This window comes from Coffea arabica, chromosome 7e, assembly GCF_036785885.1.
Source record: "Coffea arabica cultivar ET-39 chromosome 7e, Coffea Arabica ET-39 HiFi, whole genome shotgun sequence".
Lineage (NCBI taxonomy): Eukaryota > Viridiplantae > Streptophyta > Magnoliopsida > Gentianales > Rubiaceae > Coffea > Coffea arabica.
Genome location: NC_092323.1, coordinates 29,529,085 through 29,548,713, shown reverse-complemented (window position 1 = coordinate 29,548,713; position 19,629 = coordinate 29,529,085). Strand labels below are relative to the sequence as shown.

At 37.7% G+C, this 19,629-nt stretch overlaps 1 long non-coding RNA gene and 1 pseudogene across 1 annotated transcript; one reads left to right on the top strand and one right to left on the bottom strand.

Annotated features, from left to right (window-relative positions):
* Positions 1–1,118: 1,118 nt before the first annotated feature.
* On the bottom strand, positions 1,119–12,914 carry LOC113696700 (peptide methionine sulfoxide reductase A5-like; annotated as a pseudogene).
* A 3,646-nt stretch (positions 12,915–16,560) lies between these two features.
* LOC140010902 (uncharacterized) lies at positions 16,561–19,209 on the top strand. The gene is made up of 2 exons (XR_011818102.1): positions 16,561–16,670; positions 18,917–19,209. It is a non-coding gene; the product is annotated as an uncharacterized lncRNA (long non-coding RNA).
* The last annotated feature ends 420 nt before the right edge of the window (positions 19,210–19,629 follow it).

Genomic DNA, 19,629 nt, shown 5'->3' with positions numbered 1-19,629 from the left:
TTATAAATATTTCTTGTAATAATAATTAACAAGAACCCAATTTCATAACCATAAACCAGTTGGTACCAACATGGCATGTCAAGCTTGGGATCGTAATTATGAAAACTCGACTAGTATGTTAAGCACTTTTTCAGTAATAACAAAACTCAGGTTTTGATGCAAGAAAGTCATTAATTCACTCAGGATTTCCGGGCACCATCCATCATCAAGGCCATGTTTGTTAAGCCAACCCTACAGCCATAGCTGGTTGCCTTATTCAATTGGGTCCCAATTGAGTTAATGCTTCATCTGCCCACGGTGGAGAGTTCACTCTACTTTCCACACTAGAAGCAACCAAACTTTAAAAACCAAACCCCTAGCCTTTTTTTTTTCCCGAAGTCAGCCGACAGCTGCTGCAAGGGGGTCAGAAGTGTCAGCCCCAGCCGTGCTGACTGTGCACGGCTGCGGCCGACATCCGCGTCAGGGAGCCGTGCACAGTCAGTACGGCTAGGACTGAGACCCCTACTGAATTTTATGCTGTCAGACTGTGGATGGAAAATTATTTTTGGTCAGCACGGCAGGTGTAGATGAGAAATAAAGTGTGTCAGAGCTTCATTTGGCGGATTTTTTTTTTATACGAATATTCTAAGAAATTAGCCTAAACGAAATTGGTCACTCGCGGCCTTTGGGCTACGTGTGTGCCTGCGCCCTCTGGTGTACATGGGCTTTTTCAACTAGCCCGTTACACTGCCCAAATGCTTTTATTTTTATTCCTTTTTTTTTTGGTGGGAAGAGTTGGAAAACAAAAAATGTCGAAGAGCATGCAATGCAACAAGTAAAAACTGATTTTTTGTCATTAAATTTGTCCTACTAATTACTACAATTAGAATTTCAGCAACAGCACCTTTTATTTTTCATTTACTTTTCAGCTTTCTAAAATTAAGTATTTTCTTCGTTACTGTTGTTTTCTAAATAATCTTCAATACAAGTGAAAATGCTTTAATCTGACTATGAGATATTAAAAAATAATAATAATTGATGGTACTCAAAAGAAAAGGATAAAATTTTATTATTTTTGCACGTCCACATTATTAATGGCCTAGTGCCAGTAGCCAGCAGGGTACCCGTAACAGTGTGTATCCACGACAGAAAAATTATAATATCCTTAAACGAATTAACTAATTAGACTATAATATCCTTTACAAAGCAGATAAAATATTGTACCAAAAAACAAAAAATCAGTCGCTCCAATTTTGAGGAAAAATGTCGTGAAATCCAAAGTTGTCATAATGCTCAATCTTTCTCAAGGAATCGTTAGATCTTCCAAGGAATAACTAAATTAGTGGTATAATTTAACAAAAAAAATGTCGCAGGCGGCTGAACGAAATTGAATAAATTTTCCCCCGAAAATATATGCCTCCCAGGATCTTTAAGTTCACCACCAAAAAATATTTCTTCCTAAACTTCTCTGAGGATGGGCCAAGCTTTTCTTAGGATGTCATTGATCTTTGCATGAATACGTTTTTGCAATCTTGGCGGACAAAGCTCTGCTGCATAACCATTTAATTTGGCTGCCAGACTTGATTTTTCCAGCTCTTCTTCAAGCAAGTTTCCCATTAGTTGAAGAAGAAATGGATTCCGTTTCAGCTCAAATTTCTGAAGATCACAAGTCAAAATTTTCATTAATGTTCCTTTCATTCTTATAAGTGCAAAATGTGCCCAGCAAGAATATAGCAGAAGCCAGGAATAAGATAAAGGTTTTAACTTCTAAAGAAAACTAAGCAGAGGTCATCCTTCTGCACTCGTAAATTCTGCTGGACCACCTCTTTCAGAATCTACAAGTGGCTACAGTGACTCCCTCCTATCCGTTCTGAATAGGAGCAAAACAAAGGAAAAACCTGTACTTGTAACACCAATTTTGCTTTTTTGTGATTTATACAAGTTGATGAAAGATACTAACCTGATGATCAGGCTCTGCAGGATAGAATGTTCCCAATTGCTGAATTTGAGTGGTTACAATGTCACTCTTTGACCTTGTCTGCTCTCTTTCTTTACTTGCAGAAGCCAATCTTGACTCTTCAGTTCCATTTGTGAAAACAATGGATCTGCTTGGAAAGTTTCAACTTTCAACTTTCAACTTTCAACTAAGAAAGCCAGCATTTTGACATAGAAAATACAACTTCAATCCAGGTTATCAACAATACCTGTGCTGGTTACCCACATCAGGACCTTGCCCAAACACCTGCCTAGAATCGTAGCTGGTCCAGAAGACCTCCAAAAGTTGTTTAAAAGTAATTCCCTTAGGATCATATTCAATCTGCACAGAATCGATTTCAATATAGAAAACAAGTGTAGAAATAATTGAATGTCTACTAAAGAGCATATTTTGGTAGTTGGTAATTGCAACAGTATCTGACTTGGGAGTACAGTTCCATTTTTCTGTATAGTGAGACTATCATGTTATGTCAAAGTGTTCATAAACTTTCATATTGCTAAACTTTTAATTTGGATGTCCTTTATGCTATTGAAGCTATCATAGATTAGATTAGGCAAATGGTTTTCCAGCTTTCGGCTAATTCAGGTCACAAGCAAAACTCTTGGCAGGATAAACATTACATTAGCTCCACAGAAGACTACAATAATGATCTGTTTCAAGGGCTCAAAACAGCTAACTATGTCAAGAACCCAAATCAAATGAGTGATGACTGTTATTCTTGGTTTTGATGATCACAAAAGTTCGTTTATACTGACCAAGATTGATCAGGCCTGATGGAACAAGAAAAGCATATGTTTGATTGACTCCAGTCTACGATGCTTTGGATGTGGCAAACAAGATTGAAATAATATAAATGAATTTAGTCATCGTTTTGTTCCGATCAAAGATACTGTTTTTTAAGTATGTCTAGTTTGTCATTCTTGGTACTTTGAAATGTTTATCTAACCTCCTTCAAATACAAGTGTTTTTGTCTATCCAAGAATCAGGTTCAAATATGTCATGAAATGCAAGACAACCAAAATGAGAAGCAAAAACAGGACAATCAGGTCGGACGGCCGAAAGGGAAACTGTCGGACGTCCGGAAGGATCGAACGCACACCTCGGACGCATATCAACCAGATCGGACGTCCGAAAAATTCCAAGATAACTTGCTAGCTCTCGGCCTACGATCGGACGCTGTGCTGTCGGACGACAAAAATCTCATCGGACGTCCGAACTTCAACTTGGCTATTTTCGGACGATTGGTTCGGACGATGATTTGATCGTCGGACGTCCGAAAGCTCCAACGGCTAGCTGACCCTTCATCTGCCTTCTATCCGTTGGAAGCTTTAATGAAGCTCATTTCTGTTCCCTTTTAAAAACAAACTGTTCTGAACGAAGGGAGGACTTTTGCACACTTTGTTTACAAGATCTCAAGAGATATTTTAGCTAGAAAATAGTCTCCAAAGCAAGATTTGTTTTAAAGTGGTGTGAATTTCTGGTGAGCATTTCTTTTGTGATTGAAAGGATCTTTAGTGTAGCTTTGTTGAGGGTTTTCTGAGTGATTGTAAAACTTCTTAGCTTGACTAAGTGAGGCTTAGGGCAAGGAGGAAGTGCTCCCTCCATTGTACATCTAGTTGATCGTCTTCCATCAAAGAGAAGTTGCTCTTCCTAGTGTGTGGTCTTCAAGTTTGAGGATAGCTTGGTAGACACTTGGTTTGATTCCCCAATTTACTTTTCTGTTTATTAAAATTCTCATTGCTTGTCTATACTTGTGTTTCTGATCAATATTGCTCTTGTCTTCTAATCTACTTGGTTGATCATTACTAGAAAAGAAGGAAATTTTCATTTAGCAAAAATTGCCTAAATCTGATTAAGATTTTGAACAACCCAATTCACCCCCCCTCTTGGTTGTCTTTGGGACTTACAATTGGTATCAGAGCTTGGTCTCCTTGAGATTAAGCTCTAACGGCTTGGAGTAAAGATGACAACCAGTCATGCTATGTTTGTTGAGGGGCAATCTGTTACTAGGCCTCCCATGTTCAGTGGCTCCAACTATGTTAGCTGGAAAGAACGGATGATTATTTTTTTGCAATCTATTGATATTGAACTGTGGTTTATTGTGAGTGAAGGACCGCATGAAACTAACTTTCTTGATGCAGATACAGGGTTGCTTCGGCCAAAAATGAGAGCTGAAATGAATGCTCAAGACAGGACTAACCTCACATTGAATGCCAAGGCCATGAATGTTCTTTATAGTGCCTTAGATTCAAATGAATCAATTAGAGTGAAAGGCTGTAAATCAGCCAAAGAAATGAGGGATAAGTTAAGAGAAATCCATGAGGGTGGTGACAATGTGAGAGAACAGAGAAAGGCCATCTTGGTCACAAAGTATGAATCTTTTAAGATTGAACCTCTTGAGGATATTGACAAAATGTTTTGCAGGTTCACTGACTTGATCAAAGATCTCGAGGTGTTGGGCAAAGAGTACACCTTGGGAGAGAAGAACAGAAAAATTCTCAATGCATTGGGCAAAGAATGGGAAAATAAAGTGACTGCAATAGAGGAGGCTAAGGATTTAAGTTCTGTGCCTATTGAATCTATCATTAACTCACTAACCTCTTATGAGTTAAAACTGAAATCTAAAGTGCAGGAGGAAGAGGATGCTAGAGCAAAAAGAAATATTGCTCTAAAGACTACTCAAAGTGAAGATGATCCAGCTCACTTGGATGATGAAGATTCGGATGGTGATGATAATGATCTTGCTCTCATCACAAGAGGCTTCAAAAGAATCTTGAATAAAAGGAAGTTCAGAAAGGGAGGACCTAGCAATCAATTCCAAAATTATTCATCAAATGCAAGGAACAAAGGAAAACAAGAATTCAACAAGAAGCAAGTGGACAAATGCTATGAATGTGGACAGCCTGGACACTATGCAAACGAATGCCCCATGAAGAAAATGAAAGATGGAAAAGCTGATCGAAAGCCAAGATTCAACAACTTCCAGATTACTTGGAATGAATGCAACTCTGAAGGGGAAGTTGAAGAAGAGGAAGAATCAGCTCAAATGGCCTTCATGGCTATTGGAGATAATGAGGAAAAATGCTCACACAAGTCCAAATGGTTCATTGATAGCGGTTGTTCAAGGCATATGACCGGTGATCCCTCTTTGTTCATAAAGCTGAAATCAAGATCAAGTGGAAAAGTGACATTTGGTGATGATGTGAAAGCTAAAACAATTGGAATAGGTGATGTTGGTAAGGATGGTGAAACTTTTGTTCATAATGTGCTCTTAGTTGATAACTTGAGTTATAATTTGCTTAGTGTTAGTCAATTGTGTGATAAAGACTTGAATGTGTTGTTTAGAAAGCATGAATGCATTGTGCTTGATTCCAAATACAATGTTGTGTTCAAAGGTAAGAGGTTCAACGACATATATATTGTGGTTCTTGATAAAATTGATTCTTCTAGCTTAACATGTCTTAAAGCTTCAAATGAAGATCCTTGGTTGTGGCATAGAAGACTTTGTCATTTTAACATGGAGTTACTAAAGGAAATTTCGAAAAAGGAGCTAGTTAGAGGCTTGCCAAAAATCAGTTTTGAAAAGGATAAAATATGTGATGCATGTCAATTTGGAAAGCAAACAAAAGTTTCTTTTAAACCAAAGAAGTGTGTATCTACTTCCAAACCTTTAGAACTCTTGCATCTTGACTTATTTGGCCCTACTCAAATCTCTAGCTTGGGTGGTAAGAAATACTGTTTTGTGATTGTAGATGATTATTCTAGATACACTTGGGTAATATTTCTTGCTCATAAGGATGATGCATTCAAGAATTTCACTTCATTGTTTGCTAAAGTGCAAAATCTGCTTGGATTAAAAATTGTTAGAATTAGAAGTGATAATGGAACAGAATTCAAGTATTGTGGTTTTCCAGAATTTTGTGATCATAATGGCATAACTCATGAGTTTTCTATTGCAAGAACTCCACAGCAAAATGGTGTTGTAGAAAGGAAAAACAGGACTCTCCAAGAGGCTGCTAGAACTATGTTAAATGAATGTAGGTTGCCTAAATATCTTTGGGCTGAAGCGGTAAACACTGCATGTTATGTGATGAATAGAATTCTCTTGAGACCTATCTTAAAGAAAACTCCTTATGGGCTGATTTTTGATAAGAAACCTACAGTTGGTTATTTCAAAGTATTTGGTTGTAAATGTTTTATTTTGAATCTAAAGGAACATCTTGGTAAGTTTGATAAAAAATCTGATGAAGGAATATTTTTGGGGTATTGTGAGAATAAAAGAGGATATAGAGTTTTTAATAGAAGGACTCTTGTGATTGAAGAAGCTATACATATAACATTTGATGAAACCAATGATGATAATTCCAAAAGTCCGTGTGAGGATGATGATGTAGGTGTTCGAGCAGGAATGGAAAAGCTGTCAATTGGAAATGAAGGAAGTTCTAAACCAGCAACAACTGAAATGGAAAATGAAGTTCATAATGATCAAGAAGAGGAAGATGAAGACAAAAATGATGATCCACTCAAAGATCTTCCCAAGGCTTGGAAATTCAGCCAAAATCATCCAAAAGAGCTTATAATTGGTGATCCATCCGAGAAGGTAAACACTCGTTCCTCATCTAGAAAAGTGATTGACAATTTTTCTTTAGTGTCTCTTTTTGAACCCAAAAATGTCAATGATGCTTTAAAGGATGAAAACTGGATTTTGGCAATGCAAGAGGAACTTAATCAATTTGAGAGGAATGAAGTTTGGACACTTGTTGATAGACCTCAAAATCAACCTATCATTGGCACAAAGTGGATTTTTAGAAATAAGTTAGATGATAAAGGTGTTGTTGTAAGAAATAAAGCCAGATTAGTTGCTAAAGGATATGCACAAGAAGAAGGAATTGATTTTGATGAAACATTTGCTCCCGTAGCAAGATTAGAATCTATTAGAATGCTTCTTGCTTTTGCATGCTTTAAAGGCTTCAAATTGTTTCAAATGGATGTTAAAAGTGCCTTTTTAAATGGTTTTATTGATCAAGAAATATATGTGGATCAACCCCCCGGTTTTGAAAATACAAAATTTCCAAGTCATGTGTTTAAACTATCTAAAGCTTTATATGGTCTAAAACAAGCTCCAAGAGCTTGGTATGAAAGACTAAGTGGTTTTTTTATTGAAAATGGTTTCAAAAGGGGTGTTGTGGACACCACACTTTTTACTAAGCTAGTGTTGAATGACCTTCTTATTGTGCAAATATATGTTGATGATATTATTTTTGGTGCTACTAATGAGTATCTATGCAAGGATTTTTCCACCACTATGCAAAGTGAATTTGAAATGAGTATGATGGGAGAATTAAATTTCTTCCTTGGACTTCAAATACATCAAGCTCTTGAGGGAATTTTTATAAATCAAGCAAAATATACCAAGGAGTTGCTGAAAAGGTTTGGCATGGAGGACTCAAAGCAAGTTGGAACTCCAATGTGCACTTCTACAAAGCTTGACAAAGATGAAGAAGGTAATCATGTGGATGAAAAGCAATATAGAGGTATGATCGGAAGCCTACTCTATTTAACCGCAAGTAGACCTGATATTATGTTTACTGTTTGCTTGTGTGCTAGATTTCAATCTTGTCCAAAAGAATCACATTTGAATGCTGTAAAAAGAATTTTTAGGTATTTGAAAGGTACATTAGACTATGGTCTTTGGTATGCTAGATCTAATGAGTTTGCACTATACGGTTATTCGGATGCTGATTTTGGAGGTTGTCGTGTGGATAGAAAGAGTACTAGTGGAACTTGTCATTTTCTTGGAAATTGTTTAGTCTCTTGGTTTAGCAAAAAGCAAAATGCAATATCTTTGTCTACAACCGAAGCGGAATATATTGCCGCTAGTGCATGTTGTGCTCAACTTTTATGGATGAAGCACACTTTGAATGATTTTGGATTGTTGTATGACTGCATGCCTGTATTCTGTGATAATACTAGTGCTATAAATTTGACCAAAAATCCTATTCATCATTTTAGGACAAAGCACATAGATATAAAGCATCACTTTATTCGTGATCTTGTTCAAAAAGGTGACATATGTGTAAATTATGTTTGTTCTAAAGATCAATTTGCTGATATTTTTACCAAAGCTCTGCCATTAGATCAGTTCATTCATCTAAGATCAAAATTAGGAATAATCGAAAAATCATCCTAAAATTTCTCAAAGTCTTCGGACGTCCGAAAGAAGATGAACGGACGTCCGATGATGTTCTTCAGCCATTTTCCAGAATTGCGCCTGTTCGGACGCAACTGTCGAACGCACAACTTCGTTCGGCCGTCCGACAGTGCAACGGCTCACTTTTTAAATTAACTTTCTCCCTCATTTGCTTCAAACTCTTCTTTTCTATTTCCTCTCGGACGAAAACCCTCTCATTTCTCACTCTCAAATTCATACCATTCTGAAGCTCTCATTCCCAAATTGACTCAAACAAAACTTTTCCTGATTGATTGCGATTCATTTCTCCTAATTATTTCATCGAATCGCAAAACATTTCGTAAATTCCCAAATTTCCCTCAAAACCCTACTTTCTCATAACCGCTCTGTCAAATCTTGTTCAAGGACTTTATGTCCCAAAATTTCTGTGCGATTCACTTCCCTACTGCTGTGTGCATCATTTGCATCCCTCATTCCACACATTTCGCACAATGGTGAATCTAAGGGGAGGAAAAGTTACTGCCGGACGCAAGCATCCACTCAGGGATGAGGATGAGAGTCTTCCCACTGTCAAACGGACATCCAAACGCTTCAAAAGAGGAGCTATCAAGGGTCAAATGTCACGGCCTACACCACAACCCTCCTCTCAGCCTGAATCTGGACAGGGGACATCTTCTCAACCGCCTCCAAAATCAGCCCCTCCTCCTACATTCTTTGATGATGCTGCGAAAGACAAATACTCCTGGATATCCCAGAAGGGTGTCATCCCTCAAAGAACTGTAAACCCCTCTGAATTTCGCTCCATAGGTTTAGAATCCATTCTGAGTCTATTTGCTTTCCAGAAATGGTCACATCTTATTTCTATGCCAAATGTCTACTATCCTGATATGTTGCATCAATTTTTTGCCAATCTAAGGAAAGGTTCTGACCCAACTGAAATATTTTCCAGGGTTAATGGGGTAGACTTAATCTTTGACTCTGAAATTGTGAACTCCATTTTAAATACTACCATTGAACGTTTATGCAAAGATAAGATTGCTAATTTCTTTTCCTATGAAGAGCTCCCGACTGTGGCAAATCATTTTGATGGGACAAAAATGTTAACCTATTTCAAAAGAAGTTTTTCCTCACCTGCTGATGCTAAATTGAATGATCTGGCCCCTGTGAATTTAATTGCTTTTTCTATCATTTCAAACCTGCTTGTGCCTACTGATGGCCATAGAACTGATGCAAACAAAATGGAGTTGTACCTCTTTTATTGTTTTCAAGAAAAAATTCGTATTGATTTTGGTTTTGTCATGTGCAAGTTCTTACTTCGCTATGCCACTGATTCTCGCAGAAAATTATCTTATGGAAAGTTTCTTCAAAAGATTTTTGAGTTTTACAAAGTCCCTATTCTAGGTGTTTGTCCTAAAGAAGCATCTTCTTATGCCTTTACAAAAGGGTATTTTGAAAGGAAAATTCTTGTTTTCAAAGATAATCTGTGGGCTTATAAGGGTGCATCTTCTAGTGAACTTAGGTCTAAGGCTGCACATGATCCTTCATCTATTCCACTCACTCCCATTCATCCTAGGAAATCTACCTCTAAGGCATCTTCCTCTTCCAGTGATGAAGTAATTGAGCTCCTTCGTGAACTCAAACAGCATGTTCTTCTTCTAGAACATGGTCTAATGCTCACTATGTCCTCTGAGCAACAAACTGCCTTCCTAGACAAAAAGAACCTCCTGTTTTCCCCCCCTGTTGTTGAGGAAGTTTCCCATGACAAAGAGTCACACCCCACTGATCCAAGTTCATCAATTCCGGATCCTGGTTCTTCAACCCCTGTGACTCCTCATGGCACCTCTACATCAGATAAAGGCAAGGCACCAGTTGAAGAGGCTGCTGAAGATGATGAAGAAACTGAAGAGGAGGATCTTGATCAATATCAGCTCTCTCGGAGGACACCTGGATCCACTTAGTTCATCATTTAGGACATTTGCATTTTGTTTGTCTCTTTTATGTTTTCGTGGTATTCAACAATGAATATGTAATGTAATGGATATTTTAAGTTTCGTTTTGGATGTTTAAGTACTGTTTTGATGGATGTCTGAATATTTTGATGAATGATTGTCTATTCTGCTTATGTGAATGTAATGAATTTGTGGATTGTCTATTCTGATTGATGGTCTAAGTTTTGATGTGTGAACTTGTCTAAATTTGTGAATTTGTGGATATGTTGATGTGATTGGTTGCCCGTTTGTGATGACAAAAAGGGGGAGATATGGTATCAAATGATTGGATTGAGTGATGATTGATAATTGGTGATGTTGGCATGATTGATGATTGGTGATGTTAGGATATGTTGGATTGATTGTTTAAATTTGGATTGGCTGATATGCTTAATTGTTTAACTCGGATGGGCAGCCTTGTGAGGGGGAGTTTTTCAAAATTTTCAAATTTTGTGATTCACTAAGACAGGGGGAGTTCTTGTCTATTTTGAAAGGGGGAGTTTTCATTGCAATCATAAAATTTCATTTCAAACTTTTGTTTTGTCATCATCAAAAAGGGGGAGAATGTTATTCTTGGTTTTGATGATCACAAAAGTTCGTTTATACTGACCAAGATTGATCAGGCCTGATGGAACAAGGAAAGCATATGTTTGATTGACTCCAGTCTACGATGCTTTGGATGTGGCAAACAAGATTGAAATAATATAAATGAATTTAGTCATTGTTTTGTTCCGATCAAAGATACTGTTTTTTAAGTATGTCTAGTTTGTCATTCTTGGTACTTTGAAATGTTTATCTAACCTCCTTCAAATACAAGTTTTTTTGTCTATCCAAGAATCAGGTTCAAATATGTCATGAAATGCAAGACAACCAAAATGAGAAGCAAAAACAGGACAATCAGGTCGGACGGCCGAAAGGAAACTGTCGGACGTCCGGAAGGATCGGACGCACACCTCGGACGCATATCAACCAGATCGGACGTCCGAAAAATTCCAAGATAACTTGCTAGCTCTCGGCCTACGATCGGACGCTGTGCTGTCGGACAACAAAAATCTCATCGGACGTCCGAACTTCAACTTGGCTATTTTCGGACGATTGGTTCGGACGATGATTTGATCGTCGGACGTCCGAAAGCCCCAACGGCTAGCTGACCCTTCATCTGCCTTCTATCCGTTGGAAGCTTTAATGAAGCTCATTTCTGTTCCCCTTTAAAAACAAACTGTTCTGAACGAAGGGAGGACTTTTGCACACTTTGTTTACAAGATCTCAAGAGATATTTTAGCTAGAAAATAGTCTCCAAAGCAAGATTTGTTTTAAAGTGGTGTGAATTTCTGGTGAGCATTTCTTTTGTGATTGAAAGGATCTTTAGTGTAGCTTTGTTGAGGGTTTTCTGAGTGATTGTAAAATTTCTTACCTTGACTAAGTGAGGCTTAGGGCAAGGAGGAAGTGCTCCCTCCATTGTACATCTAGTTGATCGTCTTCCATCAAAGAGAAGTTGCTCTTCCTAGTGTGTGGTCTTCAAGTTTGAGGATAGCTTGGTAGACACTTGGTTTGATTCCCCAATTTACTTTTCTGTTTAATAAAATTCTCATTGCTTGTCTATACTTGTGTTTCTGATCAATATTGCTCTTGTTTTCTAATCTACTTGGTTGATCATTACTAGAAAAGAAGGAAATTTTCATTTAGCAAAAATTGCCTAAATCTGATTAAGATTTTGAACAACCCAATTCACCCCCCCTCTTGGTTGTCTTTGGGACTTACAACGACTTCATAACAAATTAAACTGCAACAATAGGTTTGTTACAAGCATTTAGTTCACAAAATGAAGTACCACTCTTCCACTCTCACTCAGTGCTGGTGGACAACTAAAGAAATCCAGCTGAAAGGTAACCAATGCAAAGTTGATGGGATGACTGAAACCTATTGTTGCAAGTCCATTAGCAATAACCTCATGCACGGTCATGTTACAGAATCTCCAAGGCCTTTTCTAAGCAAACAGAACGATGACAGTCAAAAACTAAGTTGCATAGAATGGCTAAAAACAATTCAAGATCTTTACACTTGTATCCCCCATATCCCGCAAAGCATAGGAAATACTTCCTAGTTTTTCTTGATTAAGACTCATTGGCAATAAAAGAAGTTGACTAATTCTCCATGATCTGCCTAGAGTAACGATAGTTCATAGGAACAATCAATATTCACCATTTTCCTCTCCCAACTAATTTTGTTAATCACAAAAAAAGAACATCCCCAGTACTTATCTTCAATCAATCAACATTAGAGCCTTCTCAGGCACAACAACCGAGTATGAGAATTAGCAATAAACAACTATAAAACAAAATCTTGACAAGTCCTCAAATTTCAAACAAGATCTAATTGTCCAATCTTTTACCAATTAGCAAAACCAAAAGACTTAAACCAGTAATAAAATGTAAATCAATAGGCTGCAGAAAGAAGGAACGTAGGAGGTGACCTAAACAGATTCAGCGTGATCACCTAAGCTCCGATACTCGGGATTGGCTTTCGATCCACCGGCATAGCCAACAGTCGTACGCACAACCCCATCCAAGCAGCCAAACACCGCCTCCGATCTCCAGAAGCTTCCTAGAGCAAAAATCGCTGTTGGCAGCTGCTGTTGATTGGTTGTGTCTATAATTGAAGTCTCCGATATCCGGGCGGAGAATCTGATGCCCACACATAAATCTGCTGCCAATACAATGATTACGGGTAAATAGCACGTAAGGTGCATGGCCACCTTCATTGGGCTCGGAGTTGAATGATGCTGACTGCCAGAATGATCCGGTCAGGCCTCTGGAATTTCATTATAATGTTCGACAAAGTCGAGCCCGGTTTCTCCAAAATTCGTCTGGCTGTGATCCAGTCAATTCGATTCGAATCCGCATGTCCATTATAAATATATTATCTCATATTATCTCATTATAAATATATTATCAAATAGCTCCGTTTGAATTAGCTGTTTTTGGGATATTTTGAAAAACTTTACTGTAGCAGTGTCTATGAAAAATTTTTACTATAAATTTTTTTTGAAGTATTTGATATATTGTATGGATGAGATGCTTTTTGAATTATTGTATATTACTGTAGCATTGTATTTGAAAAACTTGTTTTTGAAAAACATGTCAATCCAAACGATATATTTCTCCAGTTAATGCACGAATAATTCATGGTTTTCCAGTAGTATATGTGAGAACTCAAACCAACCCATATGAATAGATAAAGATATGTATTTTAGGTGTTACACCATTCGTTAAAACTGTAACAGCCCCACCTCCCCCTAAGGCGAACCAAAGGGTTCGGCAGACTGCCTGCCCAGCTCTCGCCGGGACTCAGTCGTTCACCACTACAATCCTCAAATGAATTACAATATAAATCTCAAATATGGCATCAAATTCTCCAATAATTACATATCATTAGCGAAGCGGAAACAATTCCCAACTATACATAAAATGATTCCAAATCCAAACTGTACAACATAACGGCCATCCAATCACGCGCACAAGTACTACAAGCCTTCCTTCGCTTTGAGCCCTGTGGAGGGGAATAAAACATTTTTGGGGTGAGCTAGAAGCTCAGCGAGTAACCAGAAAATCAGTAATCAAATCAGTTTAACAATATTTCTTTTCAATGATGTCATAAATCAAATGATAAGTCCAGAAACAATTACAACATTTACAAAACATTAAATATGAAGTATCAATAATTCAAGAAACATGTACAATGGAAAGCGATAGTAACATTCGTGAAAAGGATACGTTCGTTCTCCTGTCATTTCATTGCATTTGGTTTCATTCGTGCATTCATTCACCCCGTCCCTGGCTTTTGGCCAGGCTCCACCAACCTACAAGGTAATACTCGAGTATACCGAAACGTTCACCCAAGTCCCTAATCGCCCGACCGAGTTCGTTTCTGGCTCGAGACGACCGGTAACAAGGGGCAATGGCCAGTTCAGCCCAAAAGGCTTACATTCATGCGCAAGTAGCATTTAATCATTTATCATGAAAATTTCACATTGATTTAGGTCGAGTGCGATAAAATACACACTCGCCTAGAAAGCTCGTTTTGGAAATCATTCAAAGCACGTAACACGTTATCAATCAATAATACGAGTCATGAAGTCAAGGAAATATATCAAACAAGGAACACTTTCATATAAGCACGCATGATATGCAAGAAAACAGTTCAAAAGTAGCTTTGGAAACAGTTCAAAAGTAAATAATGTAAGAAACATTTCACAAGTACTTTGGAAATAGTTTATGGTCACTCACCTCCACGGCTCTGAAACCATCCATCATGTATCATTGCCTTGCTCAAATCCAAGTCTTAAATCACAAACTCAATGCAAATAAATTCCTTCAAAAGTTCGGACAACACTTCCCCTGAATTTGCTTACTTTTCCAGCCGTCACGGCTTCATTATTTCCTCATTCCAACCCAAAGGTACACACACAACAACAAGTTCATCCAATAGCCATTCAGCAAGCTCCAAGAAGTACAAAGACAAGTCAAGCTAGGGAAAAGTCCGGAAATGAAAGTTAAGCTCAAAACCAGAAAAACAGTTTTGACGTCATTTTGCGGTAATGGTATCAAAGGCGCTACGATTGTCGGATGAAGGTGTAAGACACACTGTTTCGAAGCTAAGAGATAGGGCTACAATATTACAGAAGGTCACTCAACCCAGTTTCGAGTGTAACCAGGTCAAAAATGCAAGATACCATACCAGAATCACAAAAACAGATTCACAGAACGCATTCTAGCGGAACATCATAACTCAGGCTCTCCAAGTCCAAATCCAGAAATTCCAAAACCAACTGAAAGATAAGAAACAGGGATAAATTCCATCAGAAGACCTCAACAACCAATTCGGAAGCAATTCCAGCCAAAACAACCAATTACAGGCGCAGTTCTCAATTTCGGGTAAAACCAGAACAGCAATAGTAATTTTGACTTATCTCATTCTACACTACTCCGATTGATCTGAAATTTTGTAGGCACCTTTAAAATGTCATTCCCTACAACTTTCATGTTTTGAGCTAAGGTCAATTCGGCCTCTATATAGGACCTAAAAATTCGGACAGAATGCTCCCTTAAGAACCCTAGGTTTTTCAATTTTCTTCCAAAACAGAAATTGGTTGCAATTAATCACTTTTCCCACCTCCTTAAGTCATTATAGACCATTTCCAATCATCATAGATAGCCACACAATCATGCTTATATTAAAACAGAAAAATCCCCAAAAATAATAAAACTTCATCATTCAACCAAAACTCAAGATATAATCCATAAATTTGCATCTCATACAACCACTAAGCATGATTTAAGCATCAATTAAGGGAGGAGGGTGGTTCTTCACAACTTACCTTGAACACAAGAGAGAGAGAGCTATTGGTCACCTTAACTTTCCAAACAACTCCACCAAACAACTCACAAACACTAAGTGAAGAGGTTTTATGGAGTAAAACTAAAATTAAACGGTTAAAAGTGAAGATTAAGCAAGCTTGGAGCAAAGAAATTGGAGAGCTTTTCTTCCCTTATTGCTTGAAGGTGGTCGGCCATATGAAGCTTAGAAATGAAGATATTTTGGGTCATTTTTGGTTATTTAAGTCAATGGTAAGAAAGGTCTTAAGGTAAGCCCAATCAAATGGTGACACTTGTCACCTTTAGGTTTAAAACTTATCTTTTTGTCTCTCCAATACAAATATCTTAACACTTTGTAAAATAATATCACTTAATACAAAATTCCAACAAGTTGTCAAAAATATAATGCATTTACCGCACTAGCGGGTCCCACGTCCAAAATACGCTCTTAATTTCGCAAAAACTAACCGATACTAGAAAAATCATTTTAAAACTATCTTTGCTCATAAACTTTATCTGGGGAATTTTTCTAATAAAGAAAATGTAGAAAAGGCGGGCGATTAAATAAAATAAACACTAGAAAATTAGAAAATTTCCGGGTTCTCACACTCATTCTTTTCGGGGCGTCACAAAAACTATTTTTTTTTCTTGATTTGCCTTACTTTGAAATTTAGTAGTCTGTGGATGACTTTGCTTTCTTTGTTTTTGGAAATGAATGTGAGTTGCACTTGTATAACCAAGTTTATTTTGATAAGTTAGTGGGGTAAATTATAGAGATAAGGAAATTAAAGGGGCTAGGTATCAATAATTTCATAGTTGGGAGATTTTTTGATTAAGAAGTAATCCTAGCAAGACAAGTGTTGCACATCCCTTAAGTCTTGACCAAGACATTAGCTAGTGTATATCTTATAACTTGGTCTCTTGAAGAGTTGAAGAGAAAGGGAGGGGGCCGTGGATAAGGAGAGAAAAAAAAAGAGGGAAAGCTTCATTGTTTTCATCTTGAGTTGTAGCAAAGAACTTGGAGGAATCAATAGGGGAAAGCCATAGCACTTCAATCTTTCACTAAAACTTGAACAAGGAGGTGGTTTGCTCCAAGAAGAACCAAGTTTTTCTTGCTTCTAAGTTCCACCTTTGGTCAAGAGGTAAAACTAGAAACTCAAGCTTTCTTTTATGAACTTGAAGGGCCTTTGATTATTGATGTGATTAGAAGACTAAAGACATGATTTTTATGAAGTTCTATGGACTTGAAGTTGGGTTACCTTGGCTGAAATTGAGGGATTCATTTGTTCACGTAACTAGTTGTTTGATTCGTAAGTAATACTTGTTAATTGATGGACCTCTTGTACAAGGGGAGAAGTATGGTTAAATTTTAGATGATTCATGACTAATCTTTCTATTTTGGTTGATGATTGATTGCTGAAATTTAGGGCTTCATTGATACGAGTGATTGAATGGTTAGTTTGCAAGTTCGAATTGCAGCAGGTACCTTGGAACAGTTTCGGGAGAATAGTCATAACTTGGTGTAGGAAGGTCGGAATTGAGTTCCGTTTGTTGCGTTGGAAACTAGATTCATGAGGATAGAAACCGTGAAAATTACAAACTTTGGTTCTATTTGTGTGAATTATGGTAAATTTCCAAAATTTCCTGATTTTCGAGACTGTTCTACTTTAATTTTATAGCTGCTGGACTGTATAGCTAAAATTTGACTTGGTTGTGATCCGAAGCTCTTAAAGTGACCCTCTAAACATATGTAGATCTTTGAATGTAGTTTTTTGTGTCAAAATTTGGTGAATTTTGGACCAATGTAACCCCTGTTTCAAATTTTGTCAAGAATGTTGCCGGTGTGAAGGGTTTGGGTAAGTTTCTTTAACAGTTTAATTCTGCCCTGTTTTGTGACTAAAACTGAGCTGCGAATTGCTCCATGTTGTAGATCGAAACAGCTTTTGTCATCATTGTAGCCTAAGTTACGGCCACAATCCTAGTGTTCACGCAAAGCCTTATTTCTGGTCATGATTTTACGGAAGCCTCTGACCATGACTATTTGACCCTGAAAACGTGAGAACTAGGTGTTGATGTCTTCATAAGAAATGTATCCCTATGTCTTAGCTTCGAAACGGCATAAAATTTGCCTGAATCCGAGATGCGTAGCCACAGTAGTGCTCAAAACACTGTAGGGTGTCGAAACTGCCATTGTTTTTACGTCTTAATTACCTTTCTTTTACTCCCGTTTCCTTGGTCTGACTTTGCATGTACCTTATAAGTATCATAACCCTGGTTTCTTATGACGTAACTAAGTTTTCAAAACATGATTTCTAGTTGCACCTATTGACTTTCAAATAGTGACAAAAAAAAAACAAAAACTGGAAAACTAGTTACGCTATATTATTTTTTCCCTAAAAGATCTTTTTGTTTTGATCCAAAGTGGCTTGTATGTTCTTAGAATGTGTTTAGGTATCTGACATATTTCTGGGATTTTGAATCAAGTGCTCTTGCATATGACTTTTTAATTTGATTGACTAAACCCTTAAATGTGGACATTTTCTTCCTTAGTGTTTAAGTTGAGCTTGATGGCTATGGTTATCTTCTTATACGAGTATTGTGATTTGAATTTGATAAATTCTTGGTATAATATCTATGTACTTTAACCACAGAGTTCACGGGCAAGCCGATGGACGATTCGGTGATTAGCACCGATTACCTTCGCTAGTGGTGAGTGTTCCTTGCATGCGTGTATGCTATGTGACTTTCTTGTATAATACTGGATAACTGTCATACCATTATTAGGCGGGTGTGTACTTTATCGCACTCGACCTACTCAAATTTCTGTGTTTTCACTGATACTGACTGCTACTGACCTACTGTACTAACTGCTACTGACCTACTGCACTGACTGCTACTGACCTACTGCACTGACTAATACTGACCTACTGCACTGTCCTTCTAGTCCGAGACACTCGAGCAGGTCCGCCAAATGAGCACCTATCTCCTGGACACTCGAGACACTGCTCAGTTGAGAGACACTGTTCAGTTGAGAGGCTCAAGCAGTGTTCTTCTCGAGAACACCATCTCCTAGTTGAAAGTGCCACTGCGCATGTGATTAAATTATGTGTTACAACGTCTGTGTGTTCATTTCATCCAATGATCTCTTATTAATTTTAAGTGTTGGGAACTGGCGGTCATGACGGACTGGAGTAGCTTCAAGAGTATCCTTTGACATAAATTGACTTATTTTGTCCTTATTCAACTGATTATATTATGCAACTGGTTCTCGTTGTAACTGAAATTGTTTAACTGTTGCTTACTTCTTTCTCTAAATTGTGATATTTGTGTGACTGTTAGAGGCCTCACTGAGCTTTAGCTCACTCCTTTAGTTTGTTTTCCTTAATAGGGGGCGGAGGACCCTGAGGAGCAAGTTGCAGGTCCTAAACTTTCGATACTTTTGTGTAAATGGCTTTAGAGAGCATTTTGTAGCTTTAGTTTTTGTTACACTCAAGGTCGGGTAGTTAACATGAACGTAAATTTTGACGGTATATACTAAGGTGATTGTAAATTAGAATTTTGTCCTTTGGAATTGCAAGTGGGGAGTTTGGTTGTAATGCAAGTACTTTGTTTATGTAAGTTTATCTTTTGACTTAACCTTTAAGTTTGGAATGTTATTTGGTTTATTAATATCCTTTTGGAGTTTGAAATGTAATTTATCTGAGGACTGTAGTGAGTCCCGGCGAGAGCTGGGCAGACGGTCCGTCGAACCCTCTGGTTCGCCTTAGGGGGAGGTGGGGCTGTTACAATTGGTATCAAAGCTTAGGCTATCGATCTCTATAGCGTATCTTAGACTTAATTGTTTAGGATGTTGGACTATGGGATAGATTCGGAAGTTAAGTATATGTTATAGGGATGAAGGTTTATAGTAGTTTGGGAAGAATCTATTTGGTATGTCGGGCAGGAATGAGGATTGAGTTGATTTACACTTTAAAGCGGCCGACCTTGGCGTGGATTGACTTTATTCTTGTTTTGGTGCTTGAATACAAACACATCATAGAGGGGGGAAACGGCTTGTAAATGGTTGTGTGAAGACTTGCAAATTCCTTATATTTTTCTTAA